The 18478-nt window shown below is 42.8% G+C and overlaps 1 pseudogene; it reads left to right on the plus strand.

Annotated features, from left to right (window-relative positions):
* Positions 1–6821: 6821 nt before the first annotated feature.
* Positions 6822–18035, plus strand: LOC137857306 (peroxisomal targeting signal 1 receptor pseudogene; annotated as a pseudogene).
* Positions 18036–18478: the final 443 nt, after the last annotated feature.

The following is an 18478-nucleotide window of genomic DNA, read 5'->3' on the forward strand; positions in this document are numbered from 1 at the left end:
TTCAGTACTATGTTGTTATTGTTGATATCCACAGAAAGATGTACAGGTTCAGCTCAGCCATGTTGTGTATATGACTGAAATGGAATATGAGATCTTCCACACTTCCATTGCCATAAAAGTGCCACTGAAAGGGAGGGCAACTGATTTAGATTCCAGGAAAGCTGACTGTGTCTCTCTGTATCTAGATACATGTCCAATAACCCACATACTAGGAGAACCATCCCAGCATCACTGGATATTGAGCACATTTAGAGTCATGATACCACTGTAATACTCTCATATTACTCATCACCAACATCCAGGACCAGCTTTTCAGGGTACAGCTGCAGACCAGCTTTCAGGGTACAGCTGCAGCCTGCTCTATTCAGGCTCATACACCCAAGTCAAGGATGATGCCACAGCTGCATTTCCCAGAGTCCTGCCCTTGGAGACTGCTAGCAGGCCTGTGCAGAGAACTATGTAGCCCAGAGGACTATTGTCCGCCAGCCTGGCAGGACAAATCAGTCCTATATACATGTATTTACACAATCATTTCCAAGCACAAGCTGTCTCTTCAAAGTCTCATTCAGCATTTCAGAATGAAAAGCCAAGCATTCTGGCAGCTTGATCTACTAGTTTTTAAAATTCCTGTGAGTTTAATGCCCATATTTTGGATGAAAACCTTTTATATTGAATTCTTGAAAACTGATGACTGAATAGCCCTTTTCATTGCCTTTGTTATTCAGGATTCAGCTGGCAAAATGGTGCTGTGCATAATTCTGTCATCACATGGCTCCTTGTCCTACCAGCCTGTGTTCTGTGATTCTCCAAAAGCCCCAGGAGATTGCATAGACATGAGATTTAATTGCACACTCCTCCCTTGGTGAATCTGAAATGACACTTGGATGCTTCTGCTTGGCATCTGCCTACTCATGACATCTAGAAAGTCACAGCCCAGCTGGAGCAGAGCCTGGGCCTGAAGGCTGATGATATGTGCAAATTCCCATCTTGCTCATACTTCATACAGAAGCCAGTGTTGCTGGATCAGCAGAAACATCCTTATGGTCATTAAAACAGAACAAAACAAAAAGCTAAGTCTACTAATCGATAGATCAAACCAAAGAAATATGCTGGGCACAGCATCATTTTCCATGGTGATCAGCTTGCCAATGAATCACAAAAAATTCCCAGGGAGCCATACTGAGATGCTCCAAAAACCCTACTGCAGCCTCTGTTCACCTGATAGCTCCTAGGGAGAAAAGGCATGTGCTCTAATTACCTGCTTCCCCTACCACAGGTCCTCCTGCTGCTGGTCCTGCTACAAATCTCAGTAAGGCTTGCTTAAAAAATGCATATATATCAAGCAGAAGTCCTCTGAGCTTCAGACCACAGCCCATTACAGTCTGGGAGACAGGAGAAAGAGGTAAAATATGGTTTTGTTTGCCCATATCAATTGCCTTTTTATCTCCTGTCTTCTAGGCACAAAGGCATTTGAAGTGAGGACATGTCAGTTTTGTTTTGTATGTTCACAGTTTCATTGTAATAAATTATGTCTTTGACACATTTTTGCAAAGAAGGAAAGAAAAGAAAAAGCCTGCCCAAACCCTTGTAGTCTCAGGTACAGAGAGATCACATGTGTTCTGGTGATGGTTTTTGACATCCAGAGAAATAATATAATTCAGGTGTCTTAAATGAGACATCAGAAGGCAGATATCAGACACCTTATGATTCCCCGTGCTTGGTCTGGGGTACATTTTAGCCCCCCATCCTGCTCTGTCCTACCTGGGACCCAAGGTCAATGCCCTGTGAAGGTGGATGGGGAGATTTTAGCCTGCAAGAACTTAAGTGCACAGCTGAGCCACACCACAGCCTCCATCAGGGTCACACTGGTGGAGGAAGGACACTGTGGTTGAGAGAGAGTTGGAAATGCTTTTGCCCACATGAGCTTGAAATAGCCTGACACAAATTGCAAATATCTGAGAAAACTGAGCAGAAAAAGCATGAGAGGAGGGATGGCTGGACTCCCCTGCTGGCCCCACAGCTCAATCATTGTGTGGTTGCAAGAGGCTCTTGTACCAGCCGGCCCTCTTCGTGTGCTCATCTGCAACGTGTGTCTATCAGCGCTGCTCTCAGCGGGGGATTAATTAAAGTTTGTGAAGCACTTTGGATATATACTCGGATGAAATATCCTAGAGAAGCACAAGATATTTAATCCTTTGATAATATTTATTTGGCTGATGCGTGTGCTGGAAGGGAAAGGAAAACCAGAGCACATGTCTGTATAAAAACATCCTTTCTCATTAAAAAAGGCCAAGCTAAATTAAAAGGTTTGTGGAATGTGTTTCCTGTCAAACCTCAGGCCTGAGGGGAAAAGTGTTGCAGGAGGATTTGTGGCCGGAGTTTAGTTATGTGGCTGTCTGAGCACAACTACAGGGCTTTCTGCAACTTGTGAAACCGGGGGTTAACTTATTCCTTTACCCTGTAACACTGCATACTGATAATGCCTGCATTACAGTGTCATTTAGTTCAGCTACAGCAGATACTAATTGCTTATTGAGGTAAAACTAATTTATGCTTTCTTTGTCTTAATTTTTTAAATTCATGTAGAAGCTGGTGACTTTATAATATTCTGCAAGACCCAGCTGGGATCTTTCCCAGCTCCTGGGAAGGACCTGAAGGTCCTGGTAAAATTTCTTAAGTGTTTTGTTTCGCTATCTAAAAGTCTTTACTCTTTTTAAACTGATATAAAATACATAGTCGCTCCTCTCTCTTTATTAATTTTAATTTGTTGTGATCCCATATTTGCTGTTTTAAGAATCCTCCCAATCTAACTTCAAGATTCAAAGCCATAAAAACAGCCTGTGGTACAAACTTCACATCTGTATCACGTTACACTTGGCAGGAGAGATAGGTGCACTCATTTACTGGAGCTCAGTGTGGGGTGAGAGTTCAGAGGTTATCATTCCTGATGGCTTACATCTTTACAGATGTTTTCCCTTTAAGAACAACAGAACCACTTGTCAATCACAGCTCAAACCTCAAAAATGGACACCTACACCTTCTTTTCATAATTAATTCCATGTTTTGCAGATAGCATTTTTTCGAGTTTAGTAGTGAGGAACTGATTACAGTTTAACAGTTGCAAGAGATTAGTCAACATTTTAAATGCATGTGGAATATGACAAACTAAAACAATTGTGAAAAAATACAACTATAGTCAAAACATATGTGAAACTTAATCTTCAACAATCTTGAGTTAATATTAAAGCCTGTATCATGTTTTTCCAGCCCTGCCACTGTGGGAATACTGAATGCACACATGTAATATGCATTGCAGTAGAATTGATAATCTAGGTGATATATTTCAGTAGAACCCAAATTTGACTGGATCAGATTTAGGTGCAGGACTCGTTAGAGCAGAGATCCTTTGTTTAGTCTTTGTTTGGTTTCTGTAGCCATTTCCAAAAATAAAAATAAAAAACAGCACCCAAGGAAGAATGAATGCCATTCAGCAGAAGGAAACTCAAAATCAAAGTGCAACAAACAGTTGTTTTGCCCAAATCTCATGGGAACCCCATGACAGAATAACAAAATTAACCCTTTTTTTTTTTTTTTTTTTTCTCCTGAGCAGTCCAAGTTACCCTAAGATTGTATTTCTTTGCTTGCACTGGATAACATGGAATGCTTATGTTACCAATTTAAAGAAGGTCTCTTCTTTAGAGGCCCACTGATCACTTTTTTCTGCAGTAGCTTTTACCCAAAAATATGAAATTTTCTTTTACACTTTATGAACTTCTAAATGATTGAATTGCATCACTGAGAATTCTGTAGCTGTTCAGAAAATGCAGAGATAATTTCAGGTGATTCTGAGCAGATCACAAAGAAGCAAGCAATTTAAAGAGATACCACTCTTCAAGCAATCTTCAGTACCCAACTGTGTATGAATTCCCCATCATCTGTAGCACAACCCAGACCAGTGGTGTGAATTTTATATAAAGTGGATATTACTCAGCAAAGCAATTGACTTGGAAGTCATACAACACCTTTGCTAAGGGAAAATCTTAAATTGCTTCCATTAAATCACTGGACATTGTCTGATGACTCCATATTTACACATTAACTTAGCTCTCCCATCCTTATATTTATATAGTCATCTTTTTTTAATACCATAAAGAAATGTGTTATTTGTCAGCATATGGTTTTCAAATTCTAGCTCTGATTATATATGGATAAGTTCTTTATAATAAAGAGTACCTACAGTGACCCAGACTTGAAATCTGCATTATGCATCTGGAAAGACCGAATGGGGATGGGTAACTTGTCACAGGCAATAAAAAATGTCAGTGGTGCATGTTTGTGTGTAGTCTGTGAATGCTGTTTGATGTACTTATCAGTTCCTTCCTACAATATGTTGTAGTTACCGAACAGCACAGCTTGGCTATTGATGGGTAAAAGAAGTGGAAGATAAGAGAATAAGCAGACAGTGATTTGGATTCTGCAGATGATATTTTGCAGGTTGGAAAGGACAAAGGCAATCTGCAAGCACCAGCAGCTGAAACAGCCTCAATAGAAGATAATTCTGGGCTTGGAGACAGAGAAAAAGCATATGCACAGTAAATCATGCAAATCACGTCTAAATGGTGGGACATTTGACAATAAGGCAGAAAATGATGGAGTTGGAGGTTGTTTCATTTTTTTTAACGTTAATTTTGTAATAAACTTATTGTTGGGCTGATAAGCTATTAACCTCTTGGGGTACAAAGGGCAGTGGTGCTGGAGCATAACTGGCATAACAGTCAATACATAGTTGTAAGAGAGGGGACTGAATAAGCTTCCTCTAGCCCCCGTATACTGACTTCCCTGAGCTCTATGAGAAAGTCACAGCTGGAGAAGAAGCAGCCAGTTGCTGGGAGGAACAGGGGACAGTTTCCAGCATTTAAGGATGAGAGATTCTTTTCCAACTTCATTTCCAGATAACTGCTCCTTTTGAGAATATTTGAATAATAATAATAGGAATAAATAATTGTAATAATAAATAAATACACAAGAGCAGTATGCCTGTTTTATGCCTGCATTCCTCTGTAATATCGCTTGAGCACTTCCCTTTGGAGTGGATGCTGACCAGAAGAAGAAAGCCAAAGGAAGCTACCAGAAATTTCTTTGTCACTGCAGCATCTTGCAGGAGAGTGTGATACTGGGGATAGAGATAACGACCAACTGTGGCACCATGCCATGGAACTGTCAAATTATCTTGAGAGAGGATGGTAATGAGTGTGTATCACTGCTACATATGATTTGCTTTTAAGCAGGTAGGTAGGGCTGTGACTGAACACAAGCCGTTAAATTATGAACAGAAGGAGAGCTATCCAATTTTCTGCCTTGCTAAGGAAATGAATAGTTTTAATGATAGCTGAAGACTTTGAGTTTGCCCTTCCTTTTGTAATCTTCCTCAATTGATTCCTTTAAGTATAGTAAATCTAATTCTCTACTCCATACCATCAATGTTGTGCTGTTTTAATTCCACAGATGTTTTTGGAGAAGCTGGATTTCATTTTAGTGCAGTGGCAGGAAAAATGAAGTGCATTGTTCAAAAGCTCCTCTTGCAGTGAGATGAGTGAAACACACCATTTTACAGTCCTTCCACTCCATTGCAGGAGTGCCTTCTGCAAGAGGAACATAGGTTAGGGGCCCTTTCACCATCTGTGCTGCAACCACTTTTGTTTCCTCAGTTCCAGGTTGAGGTTTTGCTCAGGATTGTTATCACCAGTGCTTAGAGAAGAATATATGAAAGGTGCAAATAAAAAGAGAATGGTACCCACAGGTTGCTATGAGAGCGAAAACTACGCTCATCATCAGGAGAATCTGTCACCCGCCCCAGCTGTGTGCATATAGAACTGCAAAAAAAAATATCCTAATCTTACTGACGATACAGATTATAGTCACTATAAAATCTCATCCTTAAAACAAAGTGCTGTGTTCAAATGCATGTTAAATAAGGAGGCCTGCAGTATAGATTTTAGACAAGAATCAGTTTTTGCAGCTAGAATAATAAGAGAAAAAAATATAGTGAGTTCTGTCTGTCCTATATATACAGTTTCTGCACTGCTGAGTCATTTCACCATTTTGTTGAGATATAATTCAAATACATATATATACACACATGGACTTCTTGTGAAGACGGCTTTTTGATATAGTAAATTCACCGTATGTTCTGTACCTTCAAGAGAAGAGTTAAAAAAATGTATGCATTAAGGATACTTTCAATACGTAGTGAATGTCTTCTGAATACCTTTTATCTAGTTCTGATTAAAACCATTTCACCACCAAGACAACTTGATGGATTTATGGCTTATTGACTGCCCTGTTACTATGTAACATCCTTAATTGGCTCTCTCCCTGCTTTAATGTTTGGTGTTTGATTCTGCTAAATCTTTAAAATATGTTTTTGACTACATCATCCAGTAAGTCTGTAAAATAAATGCTCCTCAAATGCTTTTTTTTTTTTTTTTTTTTCATTTTTAATAAGTTCTGTTTAACAAATAAATGCAGTGGGGAGAAGGGAGAATGCATCAAATATTCATAAAGGCCAATACGATATAGTCAATAGATAGGGCATGTTAAGCTAAGAGCTTGTCTTACAAGGTATTCAAGTCTGGATTCTCAGCTGGGACAATCTATGTGGATCATGCCTTCATTTTCCTCTCTTCCTATTCTGGCAGAGGCACAGGCAGCAGAATGAGGGAGGATTCCTCCCTTTTTGTTCTATCTCTTGCTTTGTATATCAATGTATTGTTGTTTAGGAGAAGCAACTACTTTCCAAAAACTTCTGTCCTTAGCGTGGTATGGCGGAGACCACAGATATGGCCATGGCCAAGGATATGGCAGAGACTATGGATATGGACAGATATGTGTGGTATGCAACAGCCATAAAATAAGCCTCTTAAGTAGAAAGCTAACAAGTATGGATTTAGATGTTGAAAGTCCCATGAGAGTTGTGCAAGAACCTGTGTGTTCCTCTGACTGCTGTCTCTGCTAGCATCTGGTTTAAGTGGGATGCAGGAGGATTGAGTCACCCAGTATCTCGCTGTTCTCACTGGGAGAGTTAATACAGCACATCTTGCTCCCTTTAAGACTCTCAGGGACAGCATGAACCTCAGCTGTCCACCAGGACAAAGGCGTTTGCTTCTCCAGATAGGGGCCAGGAGAATTAGCTTGTTTACACAAAAACCAGATGTCTAGAGCCCAGCTCTTCCATCAAATCATGTGGTTCAAACCTATACAATTAGCCACATATTTCTGACAGATCCTCCTGGGTAGCCCAGAGACAAAGGGAATGATCCAAGCAGGCTGTGGGTTTCCTACAGCGCTTTCAGTATTCAGGAGGTGGTGGTGGCATGACTGAGCCCTTCACGTGGCACAGACCTCGGATGGGCCAGTGGTTGTCCTCACCCCACCTGCCTGATGCCTTCACACTGACCTTGTGTGGAAAAGGGAAAAAACAGTAGTTGTGTCTTATTTTATTGCCTGGAGAAACGAGTGAAATCCTGACGGGAGGTAAAGGTGTTCCTCTCCGTGCTCTAAAGGCACTGGGCTCTGGCGAGGTATGCTAGAGGGAGTTCCCTTTAGCTGCTTATTTTAATCTGTTTGAGTTAAAAGGGCCTAATCTAGGGAGACTTTCCTGTCCAAACAAACAAGAGGTTTGCTATTGCTAATATATTTGTGGTGATTTCTGGGAATCCTGTAGAAAAAAAATTAAGTCTCAGAGCAAACATTCTCTGGAGCTAGGTGTCTGCATGGCTTTGTGCCTTTTGAAAGCCTGCTTTTTCTGTAGGACGAAATGTCAGTTAAAGCCATTCCTATAACATGTCGCTAGAGGGACATGAAAACATGGAATAGATTAGCTCTTGTTGTTCTTAGTTATTGCTCTTTAATGTGGAAAAATACAACAGGGATGATTTAGGGCTTTTCCTTCTCTGACTGAATGAAAGAGCTTTAAAACATGATCTTTGAACTGCTTGATGCTTGTACAAAACAAAACAAAACAAAAACCACTAGTGCTGAAGATATTTTAGCAGTAAAGTGGTACACCAGCAAGTTTTCAAGCATGAGATACAACGAAATAATGCCTTTTACTTTTTTTTTTTTTTTTTTTTTTTTGGAAATTAACTTCCTAATATCAAGTATTTATTTTAATCTTGCAAACACACAATCACATGTTAATTTTTATAGGGCACATAAATGGTGTTAGGCCTATTTCCAAGCCAGAGTATGAGGTCTAGCTGTGAAGCACTCAGCACCACCTCTGGGTTGTGTTTGGCAGCCGTGTGGGAAGCTGCTTTCCCATGGGCTGCCACAGAAGTGCCGGAGCACACAGCTGGGAGGCAGCAATGAAATCTCTCCTCAGCAGAGCCCAGTGCTCAGGGAGCAGCTCTCCTCCACCCTCGTACAGCATTAAGCCACCAAGGCCAGCACTTCAACCCTCCCATGGTTCACACTAGGTCAGAAAAAGACCATCCTGGTGCTGGCCAGAGTTGGGAGGTGACAGCAGCCAGAGCTGTCCCCATGGGGCCTGCTGCCTCCCAGCCAAGGCCTGCTCCAACTGCCTGCAGGATGTCTGCTGTGCCTGGTGGGACACCAAGGGGTTCCTGGGCCACCAGCCAGGGCCCAGGCTTGTTGACACACAATAAGCAAATGTGCCATAACTCCTTAAAACCCCTTTTTGTGAAATCCATCAAGATAGCACAACTGAGATACAGCAGCTCTTGGCCAGCCTGGTTCCTAGAAGGCTCCAGCTGTGTTTTGGCCCTGTCTATCTCAGAGACATGGGATTTGCAGCTGATTTGCATCAGCGCCTCTGCCTCTCTTCCAAGTCTCCATCCTGGCCTTGGCTGCCTTTAGCTGTGTGCAACTCTCCCCTCACACCACAGTTCCGCTCAAACTCCCTCTCTCGGGGCAAACAGCCATGCAGTGAAGACCTTTGGTGCCCAAAGTCAATGAAAACTTTTGTCCATTTCTGCAACGTGGTCTTCCTGCAGGGACAGCGTGCTGGTGGCACCTATGTTCCAGGCCCCCCTGGCACCACATTGGGATGTAGTTTTACTTACACACCATTTGTCCAAAGCAACTGCGAGGGTGCTCAATGTTGTTTTCTCTTCAAAACAACCCATTGGGTGGCTTTTGTTTTGGATGAAGTAATTAAGGAGAGGAAGCTGAGCCCTTTCCCTTCATGCCTTTGTTTTGCCTGTGTATCAAATTGCAGGTGCAGGGGTCATTGTGCGAATGTGTCAAACACATTCGAGTGGTGGCAATAAATAGCTCCAGAAGAGGATTTGTATTACTGCTGCTTCAGTGGAAAAGCAGAGGCCAACCATTTTTTTTCCTTTTTTTTTTTTTTCTGTTTTGTTTGTATTTTATTTTATTTGTAAAGAATGTAAAGACTCAGGAGAGCGTTTAGGTTTAGTTTGTCCCTCATTAACTCTTGAAGAGTTACATATGCAGCATGATTAGTTACATGTTGTACCTGTCACTGGCTCTGCCCTTTGTTCAGCCTAACTAAAATATAGTTGTGCCTCATTTCAGTAATAGACCTGACCTAGATTAAAATGTGCAAATTCTTACAGAAAGTGCAATAATTGCAATTGATTTACTCTTCTGTGGGGAAATAATGTCTGTCTCAAACAATAACATCAGCTTTTTCTTAATTGCATTACATTAATATCATATTAATCTGCATTCGTATCCACATACAAAGCCGTGAAGCACATTTGGCTTTTTTTTTTTCTTTGTACTTTTTGTTGTTGGTAGTGGATGTAGTTGTTTTTTGGTTTTGTTTTTTTTTTTTTTCCCTACCCTAGTGACACATACAACTCTCAAAATGTGATACCAAATCTAGAAATCCCTTGTTAGGCCATTTCATAGAGGAAAGACAAAAGAGACAAAACATAAAACACTGACCAGAATCAAGAAAGACATATCTCACCTACTGCAGCCCATAGCTCCCATATTTATTTAGTTGTTGATCCACCCTGGCCCAATGGTGGAGATGATGCTGGATTAATGAGGTGTGGGGGCACCGGACTTTCTTATTACTCACTCAGAGCATCTGCTTTCAACAAATGTCATTTACACTCATATGTGACCTCTTGGCTACCTACACTTAAGTCCACCTGTCCAGATGGCATTCTGCCTGCTCATGAATTTGGTCCAGCTACTAGGGCATGGAAGAAAACAGTCTCTGTGGCCCAGTAAATGCCATTTCATTGCAGAATGTGTGGTGCACATGGCTCTTGGGTCCTGTCCCAACACCTGACCATTTCTGCACTGAAATCAGAAATGGAGAGGAAACCCTAGAGCCAGCACTGCCAAATTTGCCATGGGTGGCAGGGTCTGGGACCACCTGATTTCCAGATGACACTAGCCCCAGACAGCTGGTTGGGGTGTCTGACAGGACACGATGACAGCTGTGATTTGGCCATACCCACAGCCCTGGCACCGAGCAAGGGAGAAGCCCTGGCACAACAGCCTATGGCACCAGCCCCATAGCAAGAGCTGCTGTGGCTTGGAGAAGTCACCACAAAGCTGAAACCAACCCCTGTCATCAGGCCAGACCCATGGATGAAATCAGTTATTTTTCTCTTTCCCGAGATTAACCTATGCAATGTGGAAGAGTCATGAGACAGTTTTCCAGCATGGCTTCCTTCAAAATAGAAATACCTCAAGAGAGTTGCTTGATTGCTTTCTTTTTGTTGCTGTTTTTGTTTGTTTGTTTGTTTGTTTTGAGGGAACAGAATTTCAGTTCAGAGGCAAAAAACTCAAAGTGCTTGATGTCAAAACATCAAAAATTTTACAGTGTAGTATTTGGCATAAAGGTTTTTGAGGGTTGGTTGGGTTTGCTTTTTTTTCTTTTGCTTCATTTTCACTATGAGATGGTGTTTGAAAGGCAGGTTTTGTTTTTCAATTTTAGGTAATTGGACACATTTACTTGCTTGGAATGCAATCTACTGAGCTCTCCAAACTATTTAATTTTTGCAAAATGTATACCTGTTCTGTTTCAAACTGGAAAAGTCAAAATCACAATATTTCACATGAGGTGGGAAGCTCATTCCTGCTTTGCTTTGGCTGCATTCAGAACATCATGGGGAAAAATTTCCAAGAAGGTTTTTTATAACCTATTGAATATGGAAACATTTCCATGTTTCCTGAAAGGCTGCAGTGTGGAAACAAACAGGGAAACAAAACATTTCCATGTTTTTTGATAACTGAAAAAACAGGTGCCAGAGATCCCAGACCCATGAATTATGAAAGGAAAATGGGGAATTAAACTACATTTCATCATATAACAGTTAAGGAGGCAGTCAGATGAAATTGCCCAAAAAGCAGAGTTAGCACAAACATGAAGAAGCACTTTTTCACAGCCAGCACTAATTACCTTGGGGAACCTTTTGACACAGGAGGTTGTGGAGGGCAAAAAATACAAATAGGTTCAAATTGGGATCAAAAAAATTTGATGGAAGAGGTCTATTGGGGCAATTAAATACAATACTCTAGATACCGCCTCCAGCCTAGGAAGTCTGTAAACTACGGATTGCTGGAAGAATTCCTGTATTTCCCTTGCTTCCTATAGTTTTTTCCCTTTGCCTGCTGATGTTGGAAGAAGAGTATGAGTTTAGAGAAGCTTTTGTCAGACCTTGTCCTCATGTCATCAGCAGGTCAGAGAACATGGACAGCAACTGTTGTATGTTAATGCATTTGGAGAATGGAATAAAAGTCTCCAAAAGGAATAAAACAAAATAAAAAAAAAAATCATTTTGGTTTGTATTTCTTTTGAAAGTATTTATGAATTTCAGTCTTCCCCTTTTTGCAGCCTCAGTAACTATCTCAATAGCTGCTGGACACAGAGCAGGGATTCATTGCAAAGACCTCCCTAGGAAAGTGAAAACTGCACACCAGGAATGGAGCAGAGAGGAGAGGAGAGGAGATGAGGAAACAAAAACGAAAATTTAAGATGAAGAGAACAGACAGGGCCCTATCTGACAGCTTTTTAATGTTCATCTTAATATTGTGTTTGGCACCCCGTTACCATAGTGATTGGCAGTTGATTGACAGGATTACGTAATGGAGCTATCTCTGTCAAGCAAGAGGCATATTTTCAGGGAGAAAACATGACTTTGTTACTCGAGATGGGGCCAATATGCAGTATGCTCAGATCAGAATTTTGAACAGAATTTTCTATTTAAGCAACCAGATATTAGCAACTCCTTCCCAGTGATATGCAAGTGAAAGACAAATAGCCATCAGGACCTCAAGGCTGTCTAGACATCTCATCATCCTCATGGCCATCTGACAGACCCTGAGGCAGCTGCCAGGCTGGCAGCACAGAGCGCCTATTGAGTTATCGAGGTGGCACCCTGAGGCATTGCCACTTTAAATGCAGACCTAAAAGTGTTGCTTTCAGATATGTCTCAGAAGAAAAAACTGTAAATATGAGTAGTGGTAATAAAAAACAATACAAGGAGCTGATTACTTTTCTCTTGGATATTTAAAACAGTCTGGTTTTATTAACTGGGGCACATGACCCATCCCTGTTTTCTTTGGAGGGAAGTGAAAAAAAAGAAAGTCAAAAGAAAAGTGAAGTCTTTTGCCATTTTCCCTGCATTTAGCACATAAGTAACAGGGATTTCACTTCTTGCTGTTTTGTACTTAGGGCTTACAAAATATCCCTTGACTTTTGAGAACGGGGTCTTGTTGTCCCTGATCAGATAATCCCAGGATTTGCTCACACATCAGTGAGATTCACATGGACAGTGGGGGAGCTTTGTTAGATTGGTAAAAACAAACTCAGGGACTGTGCCCATGCACAATATGGCTGCAGTGCTCCTGACCATTGCCTGTCTGACAGGAGATGCTCCCTAACCTCCTTTTGATCCTAAAGTGACTTTCAATCTGTGTTCAGCACCCAGTGGTGTAAATCAGGCCACCACGGGCATCCAGAAAGTGTTGCAGGACTTCCAACCAACTATGCTTAAGAGCAGGCAGCCAGGATCTCACACTTACCTGGGAAAACACAAAGCAACATAATGGCCCTTCAGTCCTCTGAAGCAGGATCCCAGATGGCTGTCTGTCCCAAGAGCAGACAGTGTTACAGGGTGGTCATGCCATCCAATTGCTGTTACCGCTGGCACCGTCTCAGGTGCCATCAGATATCAACATAACTAGCCTCCTGCTCCCAGCTTCTCTCTGGAGAAGCCATTGTCCTCTGTAACCCCTAATTATACACTAGATTAATCATCAGGTTACTGCAGAGCTAGGGAAGGCTCCACTGCAGAGTACGAGTTATGGAGCCATGCAGTCCAGAGTGCAGACATGAACACGTGTACGGGTGCATCTGCTCTGGGCACAGGAGCATGGCTGAGCTCTGCTAAAGATGATCTTCCTCTGTAACAGCAACGTGTATGAGCTGCAAGATGCACCCTCTGTCTCTTGGCAGCTAAAACAGTGCTTTTGGCTGTTCTCGGTACATATAGCAAGTAATCTGTGTGGCCAGTGAGGCCTTTTGTTGTGATACGTGGCAGGGAGCTCTCTGGTTTGCTTCTGGGTAAATGGGGTTTCCCAGGTTTCCCTCAATGCACCCGTCCTGCTCGTATGGGGCAGCAGCACAAGTGGGGGCAATTCACAGCTCTGGGAACAGGCTAAAAGATGTAGGCAGTTTTTTGGGGCTGGAGTATGGTTGCCCCAAAGAAACACTGAACACAGGGGGATGGGAAGAGATGCTCATTTCCCTAGCTAAGAAATTAAGTTTCTGTAACCTATGACTGAGATTTATATTATCAGCTGGAGATGATAAATCTAACTCTTCTCAGATGACTTCAGAAAGTCCCAGAAACAGCATACAGTTTTTACATCTCCCTTTATTCAGCAGCATTTCTCTGTCCTTCAGTGGAACCTGGAAAAAAAGCCCCCTGTAATCAAGGCAAAGACTCCCACCAGTGAAAGCTGGGTCTGGCCCTTCACAGGACAGCTCTATAGGTCTATGTGCTCAGAGAGCCTTTCTTAGAGTAGCAGTTCTCCTGGCCTACATGCCAGCAAGTGTTTCTTTATAAAGATGCTTCCCTTTGGACTTCCAGCAATGACAACACCTATGTGCATACACATGGACACGCACAAAAGCCACAGAGAAGTCATCCATCTTAGAAAACGTGTTATGCCTTCTAAGCATTTCTAAATCAAAGACTGATAAATAAAACATGGGTTCAGTGTTAAAAGGAAAAAAGAGCCCTTTTAACAGATTAAAGTGCTCACGGTGCCTGACACTGTGAAATAAGAGTGTTGAGCAGCAGGGCAGTTAAGAAAAAGGACTGGTTTTGCTGACAGGTACAAGCTGTTGTGTGTCTTGTAGCAGCCATCAGTAGAAAAAAAAAAAAAAAAAAAAAGCCCAAAATCTACTTTCCTGGCAAAACTTTCCCAGAAGGTAGCAAGCTGTAGCCATCTATAACTAAAGTTTTGCCTGTTATGCAGATAGACATTGAGAGTCAAAGCTCATCTTTCTGCAGAAAGAGAAAGAAAAGTATTTAAGCCCACCAAATATAAATAAGCAAATAAAAGCAACATCCTTTCTAATTGTTATAATGGTTTATTCCAGCAAACTGGAAGACCTGCTTTTTTTTTTTTTTTTCTTCAGTGATTTGTTTTTTCATCAGTGTCCTGCTGCTTCTTAAAGCCCAGATATATTGGGTCCTTAAATATATTTCCAATTGCTCCTTGGCATTTGCAGCAGAAGAGATGATAAAGCCATATGCACTTTCCTTCAGGACTGTGCATAGAGAGGCCAGGGCATCTGATGGCTGTATTTATACAGGTAGGAACATTTCTCCAAATTAAGTAGAAAGGGGTGGGAAAGCACTAAATAAGTTTATTTGGCTGATTAGGAAAGCTGATCGTTAGTTCTAATTTTTCTCTCACCTTCCCTTCTGAGCCTGCTGTACCTTGGTGGAGGCGAGATTTACAGTAGAGGTCACTGAAAATCCTTCTGAATATTTTATCAGTTCTGCTTCTTATGGCTTAGTGTACAAAGACAAACCCTTATGTGTGAAGGACACAGAGCTGAGAGCAGGAGGAGGAGGTATAAACCTGTGTCTGCCCTTGCTTTGCTTTCTGACCAGAACACAGAGCACATAAGCTGTGGAAGTGACAAACAGAGAGAGTTTGTGTGCCATTAGGATCACACTTAGTATGAAGTCTTGTCGCTATTAGTAAGAAAGGTCCCAGTCAATGTGAAGGAGAGCCAGATGGTTTTGCTGTCAGGCTGGTAAGGAGCAGTTTCATGACTCCAGATGGCATCCTGTAACCTTTTAGGACTAACTTGACTACTGTTCTCTTGGATTTGAAATGTTGCGGCAAGTAACAAGCCTAGATTACAGCACAAACAAGCTGGGATGCTCTTTCCCTAACCCTGCAGTACAATGTCACCATGCATTGTCTGCTGTGGAAAAGCCGTATTGAGAACCATTTGAGAACTGCTTCCACACAGTTATGTAAACCATCTCCAAAATACCCAGGATAGCAAGGCACATGACAGAAAGTGGGGAGAGGGAACCTATACAATTAAAATGCTTAATTTATTTGAGACAGCTCAGTTCTATCTTGCTCCAGGAAGTCATTATGCACTTCTATTGTATGCTGACAATAGTCACCTGCAATCTGATAATGACTTCAATATCTTTCTAAAATGATGGTAAAGTAACAGCCTTAAGGACCAGTTTCAAAGGAGCCCTTTTTTTAACATACTGACCTCCCTGAGAGACCATGGTGTTTATGCAGGGACTGAGTGGGACTGGAGCTCAGCAAACCAATTGTGGTATCCCATCTGTGGGACACATACTTAAAAGGTAATAGCTCTGGTGAAACACATCACCCTTTACAGACCTGCCTACAGCTCACATGCAGCCTGGGACTTTTCACTTTTTAATATTTTTGTTTGTTTATTTACTCATTTATTGTAGAATTGACAGCCTGTGGAGTGGTAGTTGAGGTCTCTCTACTGGCTATCTGCTGTTGGGTACAGAGCATTTGCTGTTTCTTTGCCCATGTTCTTCAGCCCTGACATGCAGCAAGCACCTCATAGCCTCTGCTGACACTGACAATTAACACCAATTACGGTGGCAGTTTTGTGGGGTGAACATCTGCCCAGTGGGAGCCTGAAGGAGGCCAACTCACTACATACAGGCTAACAGACAGCCATTAGTTAATAATGATTTACTGACCTCAGCTGGACTCTAGCAGATGACCTAGATTTCATTATTTTCCCCTGCAGCCTACCAAACCCAAGACTTCTGAAGTAAATCCCAACCATGAGTTAGGTTATTCCTTCCTTGTTTCAGAAAAAAATAAATAATCATGCACAACACCAGTGTAGCAGGGTACTCTCAGTGCTTTGGGATTGTAGACAATACTAACAACACTAAAATTATGGTAAAAGCAGTGTTCCTAAGTTGTTATGAAGACATTACGGGGGTTTTCTCTTCCTGGATCTTAAAGCAACAACTTATTGTGTGTGGTTGCCTCTTGGTCAGTCCCAGCTCTCTAGAAGGAAAGGAGCCCATCTGACTCAAGGTGTCAGGGCCCCCAGCCTCATGTTTCTGTGACCCTGAGCCCGGGCTCAGGGCCCAGTTCCTAGCTGCGGAAGGGGTGTCCAGTCCCACCTCGCAGGCTGCCGGGCCGTCCGTGGTGGCTCCACCTCGTGTCGGTGTTGCCCCTGGCCAGGTGCAGCCTGGAGGGGTTCAGAGCAGTCCTGCAGCGGGGCTCCAACCCCTCCTGAAGTTGGCTGGCCACTTCACGCAGGACCCTTGTGGCACAAAGGGCTTCAGGGCTCCCTGGCCTGGCCCTCCAGGGCTCCCAGAGCAGCAGTCGTATCCAAATCCCTGGGAGTAGCATCTGAAGATGGGCTGGTTGGAGAGTTCCTGCAAGAGCACAATGCCCCTTTTCTGTCCCATGCATCGTAGACCTTTAAGGTGGATGATCTGTTGGCTGAGATGCAGGAGACTGAACAGACAAGCTTCCAACAGGCCCCTCAGAGAGCTCCAGGCGTGGCAGCCTTGGCACCACCTGAAAATGGCCCAAGAATTCTTGGCTGCAGCAGATAATGCTGGTGATGTCTCTTCAGATTGCAATGAGACTGACAGGTCACAGGAATTCATCGCTGAAGTGTCTGTGTCCCCTGCCAAATGGGCAGAAGTATGCGTAGAGCAGTCAGAAGAAAAACTGTGGCTTGGGGAATCGGAAGACCAGTCATTGGCAGATAAATGGTGTGAGGAATATCAACCTGAGGATGATCTTAAGAAAACTGCTAGTGATTTTCTTTCTAAAGTGGATGATCCAAAACTCAACAGTTCTGAGTTCCTAAAGTTTGTCCACCAGATTCGAGATGGGAGGTAATAAGGTGATCCACAGAGACCAAGATCAGGCAGAGCAATGGGCAGCTGAGTTTATACAGCAGCAGGGGGCATCCAGTGCCTGGGTGGATCAATTTACGCAAACTGGGAACATGTCGGCTCTTGATATGGAATTTGAGCAGGCAAAGACTGCTGTGGACTTCTGTAACAAACTCAAGGCAGAATGGGAGGAGATTGCCAAGAGAGGTGCAGAGGCTTACCCTGGCTCACTGATTATGGAGACCTCAACTCCTCTTCATATGACAAGAGTTATCAGTTTGAAGAAGATAATCCCATGAGAGATTACCCTGATGCTTTTGAAGACGGGCAGAAAGTGACCTCCCCAATGCTGTCTTGCTCTTTGAGGCTGCAGTACAACAGAAGCCAGATCATATGAAGGCCTGGCAATACCTGGGAACCACCCAAGCACAGAATGAACAGGAGCTCTTGGTAATCAGTGCTCTCAGACAATGCTTGGAACTGCAACCTGGGAACCTCACAGAACTTATGGCTTTAGCGGTCAGAGGAAGCTGTGTCTGCATATTGGCAGGCACTGGAACTCCAGACAGGATTTATCTGCTCCCAATACAACTTGGGCATCGGCTGCATCAACTTAGGTGCCCACCATGAGGCTGTGGAGCACTTCTCAGAGGCTTTGCACATGCAGCAGAAGAGCTGAGCTCCACAGGGGCAGCAAGGCGCTATGTCTGACAAAATCTGGAGCACTCTTCACATGGCCCTTTCCATGCTGGGGCAGAGTGACTTGTACAGGGCAGCTGATGCCCATGATCTTCCCACACTGCTTCAGGCATTTGGCCTCCAGCAGTGACTCTGGGATGGGCTCCCTTGTGAGTGTAGGTTTGGCCCAGCCCAGCAGTTACCTTCCCTAGAAAGAAAATGTTCGCTAGGGTTCACACACATCTTTGCTCTGATAGGACAGACCAAAAGGCAGCTGTTTCTTGAAGGACCTCCTGCTGAAGTGTGGAACTTCCCCTACCTGTCTGTTGTGGCCTGAGCATCCCTGAGCAGTTCACACTACCATATACATGGCTGACTGACACTGCTAGGCAGAT

Source organism: Anas acuta, chromosome 5, assembly GCF_963932015.1.
Source record: "Anas acuta chromosome 5, bAnaAcu1.1, whole genome shotgun sequence".
Lineage (NCBI taxonomy): Eukaryota > Metazoa > Chordata > Aves > Anseriformes > Anatidae > Anas > Anas acuta.